A 6,835-nucleotide genomic window follows, 5' to 3' on the forward strand; every position below is an offset into this window, starting at 1 on the left:
CCATGCTTGTTTTCAGCCTAAAGGTAAATTCTTCTGGAAAGTTTGGCAGGATTCTGTTTGTCTGATTTTCAGCTGGCATAAAATGTTTTTCATATTTTAAGACTTTTGTTTCCCAGACTGTTTTATTTTCTGGCTTAGCTAATGTAATGGGTTATTTTAAAAGAGATTGCTTTCTGGAAGGAATGCTTTGTTCAGTTTGAAAAGAGGTAGAGGACGGAGAAAGGAAGCTAATCCCAAGTTAAAATTTCAGGGGATACATTAAGAATATATAGTTTTCCTTGCTGAGAGGCTGAATTTCAGCTTGCACACAACTTGTATGTGATTGTGTATGAGTATTTAAAACATATTGAAAGGAAAGGGAACATCAGGGTAAAATCAGGTTTGTTTCACAAACACCCTTCCACTAATATTTGCTATGAGTTTTTGACACTACTGTTCTCTGTGCTCACCTCCTTTATCACAGTGCTGTGAGGAACCATTAGGTATCCACATGGGATGTTTCCAAAGTCCATTTTTTTAGCACCATCATGACTCATGGATCAAAGGAAATAGTTACATGTTTAGCTGGGAATTAATATGAAATCAAAAACAAAGAACCTCCTATTGGAAAAGCGAAGAACCTCTCCTTGGTAACACGGGTTAATCCAAAGCCAGGATGAGTTAATGAGGATAATTTGAGTATGTTTGAGTGAATGGCTTGGTCTCACAAACTGCACATCAGTGAAATCTGGTGTAACTATAATAAGGCCAATTGAAAGACTTTACAGAAACTGTGAAAAAAAAATCAGGTGGAGAAAATCATGCAGTAATAAACAAGTAAATATTGCATGCAAGGTAGAGAAATAAAATATAATTGCTGTAAAAGACAAATTTCATTTTAAGAGGAACAAAGTTTTCTGTGTGAAAATGTTGCATCTGAAATGTTGCAAAAAACAAAATTTTAATCATTGTTTCTTTATGGTCTTTCTTGAAATGGAAACATTGTAGTGTTTAAATATTTTATACAAAAACATGGTCTAGACATGTACATGTACCAGTGGAATGAAATCATCAATAACCCCTATCTAAAATGAATTACATTCCAAAAGAAGAGGCTAATGCTTTATCTTTTTTTTTTATGGGACTGATCTCTATCAGATTGATTTATGTAGCAGCCAATCATGTTTCAGTAAAGTCTAGCATGCACATGCATCTTTAAGTGATGATAAGCTGTGATTGTCAATTTATTTGTACACCAGAAGCCAAAAAAAATTTAAAAAAAACAACACCCCAACCTGCAACAGCAGTAGTGTGCTTCCCCAACAGAAAAGCATGCAGAAAACCTAACTTCTCCTGTTGTTCCTTAACTTCCATGTCACATGCATGGCCAAATTAACATAATGGGATATAAAAACACATATCCTTAGGGGGGAGGGTTAAAAAATGTATGCTATGCTATGACAGATGATAAACAAGCTTACTTTTTACTTGCGTGTTTACATTGTTTGCTTTGGTAGAATGTGGGGGTTTTTTACATTACATTATTTCCTTTGATAGTAGATGCCTTTGTTGGTAGTGGGAGTGATTGGCAGCTTCAAGCTGTTATGTTTAATTGCCTTTCCACTTTGCAAAAATCTATGTTTAGAAGACACTGTTTCACAAATAAATCAAGTGTGTAGATGTGTGTGTGTATGTGTATGTTCAAGAGAGACAACTGGGGAAAGAAAGAATTTCTTCAATCAGATGCACTACCCATTCTGTTATGGTTTTTTCCATATTTCTTTTAACTGTGCATTGGTTTGTTTCTATCTGTTTCTCAGTCCATCTCTAAAGAAGTAGTATGGTGTTGGTTTGGACTAGAACTATTTGTGCCATCTGGCTCATTTTAAAGGAAGCAGGAGACTCAGGAAAAGGTGAAAAAGGAAATAGGCTAGAGTACATCTAAAGTTCGTGACTTGTTTTTACACAAAAAGAAAACAAAAGATACACATAGAGGGGAAGGAAAAAAGTTGTCTTTGTTTTTCTGTGCTTTATCCTTTAGACTAGTTACTAGAGGATTTTTTTCAGATTTTATTCCAAGTCCTAATTGAATTGCTTCTTCTCCCTCTTATTTCAGACCACTGTATATGAACCATTTAGAAAGTTTATTTTTTGTTTGTGTTTTACTGACAAAAGGAAGTAAATCCTGTTTTATATATTTAAGTAAGAGTTTGGAAGCAAGAAAAACAGTGTCTACAGCACATGAGCAACTGCTGCCCAAGCCCGTAAAGAGTTGCTGAAAACAAGTAATTTGAAAACTCAGTGTCTAGTGACATCTTCACGTTTCAAATTAGCCAAGATAGCTCTGAATTTCCTATTTATTTTATTTCCTGAAATTATAACAGAATGTTCAAAAGGTGTTTATTTCAGTAGTGACACTGTTTTCCTTTGATGAGCAAACCTGAACAGTTTTAGGAATTTCATGAGCAGTTTTAGGGGTCTCATGAATAAATAAATGGAAACATTTCAAAAATACTGTATAAAAATGTCTTTTTCTTTACACCCAAGTACAGATGTTCTGTGCACTGAGGTGTAATGGTAAGATGGAAGCTGTGTTATGTTGGTTCATGTTCTGAATTGTAGTTTAAACCATTGTATAGGAAAGGTCCGAGACCTTTAAGCATTCGAGGATTTCAGAAAATATTGTTTCCATAATTTTAAATTGTACAGAATTGTTTATGATAATAGTCAGCAGCTCCCTTTCTTTTTAACACCTTAATTGAAACTGTTAATTTTTTTTCAAGTAAATCTTTTCCCTTTAGTTTTCCCATAAGGAGTAAATCAGGGTAGGAAAACTCACTAGAATATCATTCAGCAAATTGCTTAAATGAGATCCATAATAGACTGTGTATTTTTATTTAAACTCTTGTCTTAATTTGGGATTATGTGTGTGTTTTATGTCCATGTGTATTTACCCATGTGGTTGCTGAAGATGCCACAGTGGACAGGATTCCAGGAGAAAGTGTGCTCTTTTGTTATAGAGACTTGTGTAGTATATTTCTACTGTATCTGTTTTTATCTCATGATACAAGTAAATTAATAAAGCACAAAGAGGAAAGATGGAATATAAAACAAATATGTTAACAAGAACCAGAAAAATAAAAATTATTTCAGATAGACACAATATTTTTTTTTTCCCTGTGACTGTTAAGAGTCCATCTTTAATAAATTACATCATTCATGGGACAATAATAAAGCAGAGTCTGATCAATGCAATTGTGCACATATAAAGAATCTAGCTTGTGCCAGTTCAGAATTTTACTCTAAAAAAACAATGCACAGCAATGAGTACTCATTTTTTTCAAAACACAACATGTCTAAATAATTCTGACAGATTTAGGGTATTTCCCTTCTCATCACCCCTCAACCACCTTCCAGAATCAACAGAAAAATGAGGTGAGGTGAAAGCCAATGACATAAGAGAACATAGATAGCATGCATAATATATTGCATTAGTGTTCTCTGCATGACATTAGAAAGCTATAGATGTGTATTGGACAAAGAAATAAACAACAAATACATTTTTCCCCACAGTGAAACAGCAAAGTAAAAACATAAGCTGCTCATACAAATATTATCACCACAGTCATTTCTTGCCATCCAGCTAGATAGCAAAAATATTTTGATCTATATGACTCCTGTGGCCTTGATCCAAGGCTTATTGAAGCCAATTAAGAATCTCTATCATCTTTAGTGAAGTTGGACCTAGCCCATTAAGAGATTTTGCCCTAGGGGAGTAAATGGAGGATTTTTAAGGGCCACCCTCGCATGTCACTTCAATTTATCACAAAGGAAAAATACTTCCCTTCATTAACACTGTGTAAGTCAACTTCCTTTTCCAGTAACTGCTGTGTGTGTCAAACTCTTAGCTCTCTGTTGGTCCTTTATATCAAAGATGACTGCAAATACAGTGTAATATTACTTCTCAAAATAGTTCTTAAGAAGTCAACATTCCCAGAAGTTCACATAATTTTTCCCTGCTGCAATGCTCGTGTGGGTAGTTTATGAATGATGACAGGTAAATTAAAAGTTATGCTATCTAAATGGACTAAAAGACTGGCAAAACTCAGGAAACTATAAGATAAATAGAAGTGACAGTTATAGTCACCTTTCACATAAGAAAACTATAAATTATTTCCTGTTGTGTCCCATTTCTCAGATGGAACATGCTGAAAGGAGCAGGAGTGTATTAGGCAGCTAAAACAATTCTTCATTTCTTTCATGGATGTACAAATGTAACATGGAGCATGGAATTTTTCCCATTATTAATTTAGCTTCATAACTTCTGACTTCTTAATTGAATGTAATTCCCCAAGCAGTAGAAACACAACATAAATATGTATAACAAGGACAATGTCTTTGATTTTGAAAAACCATTGCCTCACTGCAGTTCTGCAAATATATTCTTATAAATGTGTTTTCCATGCTTTATCTGAAGGCATGCAAAAGATAAGTGTGTTAGTGGTATGAATTAGTGACAAAACCAGGTATTGCCTTCTCACATACAACAAGTCAGTCTCTGGTTCTTGCAGTGGTCTGCATCACTGTTCTGTGAGGTGCTGTGTTCTGACTGGGATGGGGACAGCCAGAAGCCTGCAGGAATCTCTGATCCATACAGTGCACAGCAAATTTGCCAATGAAGTCACCAAGTCACTCTCCACAATATTTGAAAATTCATGGCAGCCACAGGAACTCCCAAAAAAAAAGAGTGGAAAAAGGGAACCACTTTCTATGGAAAAAGTTAATCACTGTAGCCATCTTTAAAAAGGGAAGGGCAGAGAGGAAGACCCTGGGATCTCCCAGCCAGTCAGCCTCACCTTTCTGTCTGGGAAGATCATGGAACAAATCCTCCCAGGAGGTCTCCTAAGGCACATGGAGGACAGGGAGGAGATTGCTGAGAGCCAGCACAGCTTCACCGAGAGCAAGTCCTGCCTGACCAACCTAGTGGGCTTCTATGATGGGGGATTACATCAGGGTACAAGGGAAGGGCTACAGATGTCATTTCTCTGAAATTCTGTAAGGCCTTGACAGTCCCCCATGACATCCTTCTCTCTAAATTGGAAAGAAGGATTTAATGTTGGATTTGGATGGACTGTTGTTTGATGGATAGCAAAGTGGTTGGATGGTGACCACCAGAGGGCTGTAGTCCGTGGTTCAGAGTCCTGGTGGACACCAGTGACAAGTGGTGTCCCTCAGGTATCTGTGCTGGAACCAGTGTTATTTACTGTCTTCATTAACAGTGTAGATGAAGGGATTGAGTGCAAATTTGCAGATGACACCAAGCTGAGGGGTGCAGCTGACACTCCTGAAGGATGGGATGCCATCCAGAGGCACCAGGAGAGGCTCAACAAGTGGCCCCTGGGAATCTCCTGAGGTTTAACAAGACCAAGCAAAGTGCTGCACCTGGGTCAGAGCGGCCCAGTGCAGGCTGGGGATGAACAGATCGAGAGCTGCCCTGCCCCCAAGGACACGGGGGTGCTGGTGAGGGGCTGGACATGAGCCAGCCACGGGATCTCCCATCCCAGAAAGCCAAACGTGTCCTGGGCTGCATCCAATGCCCCTTGGGCAGCCTGGAGCGGGGGGATTCTTCCCCTCTGCCCTGCTCTGGTGAGACCCCACTTGCAGTGCTGCCTCCAGCCCTGGGGACCCCAGAACATGGACCTGTTCAAAGAAGTCCAAAAACAGCATCTCTAGAACTTTCACATTTTTCAAATCCAGATAACCACCATTTTTAAGATATGATCCTGATCATTTTTTTCCTCTGCTGCAATGATCAGTTGAATAGGAAGCCAAATATTAACTCAACCCACCTGAGATAACACACTCCCACCTGGAGCAAAGAAGGAAGAGGTGTAGTGTGAGGACATCCCTGCCTTACCCCTCAGCTTGCAGATGGCACAGGGACACTGCCTCTCCACACAATACACAGATACAGGTTTTGGCACATCCATGAAGTAAGTAAAAAATGGTAATGTTTTCTAGTGTTTTCCAAAATATCACCTCCTGTGTAGTATATTTTTGAGGCTTTGTTTTGTTTGAAGAAAAGAAAAAAAAAAAATCCTCTATTTTAATAACATTTCAGGAAAATATTTTAGCCACCTCTCTGGCTTCTGGGAAGTTCCTGCAGACACTGTAATACAGCATACAATATATAAGTACATAAATATACACACAATAAATTTAGATACAATTTAAATACAATTATTACTCTCTTTAAAGAATAAACATGTCAAGCATCAAAAAACCATTCTAGGTCTACTGTGCTTCAATTTGAGTCAAAATACCATTTGTTCCTCTTCAATGAATATTTGAGCGAACAAAATGACACACCTGTTAAATTAACATGTTTAATGCGCAACAAAGCTGTTCATTTGTACAGTAAATAAGTTAAAAATTTGATTCTCATGTAATCCACTATTCAACCTGACTGACTGCTGAACCTCCCTAATCAAATACATCTACATGATATTGTAAGCTACATTACAGTACATTATTAGCTTGTAAAATGAAATTGCTGCAAAGTTATATACTGTATATTTGAAGCAGTAACAAATTTACTGGTGATAGATGAGCTAATGGATACATTGTATTGCAATAAATATAAATTCAGAGTAGCAATTGGAAAACATTAACATTTTTATATATGAGTTTAGGCATTTATGAGGCTGATCCATCTAGCAGTAAAAACTGAAGAGGTATTCTTGCTAGCTGCCATTTCTTTTTTGGGCTGTTCTGAGCAAAAAATAAGTGCTCTTTCTTTGCATCAGTGCTTTTATACCCTACATAAGAGACCACTGATGGAATTTTGGTAAGTAGC

This window comes from Cyanistes caeruleus, chromosome Z (genome assembly GCF_971803275.1).
Source record: "Cyanistes caeruleus chromosome Z, bCyaCae1.hap1.1, whole genome shotgun sequence".
Lineage (NCBI taxonomy): Eukaryota > Metazoa > Chordata > Aves > Passeriformes > Paridae > Cyanistes > Cyanistes caeruleus.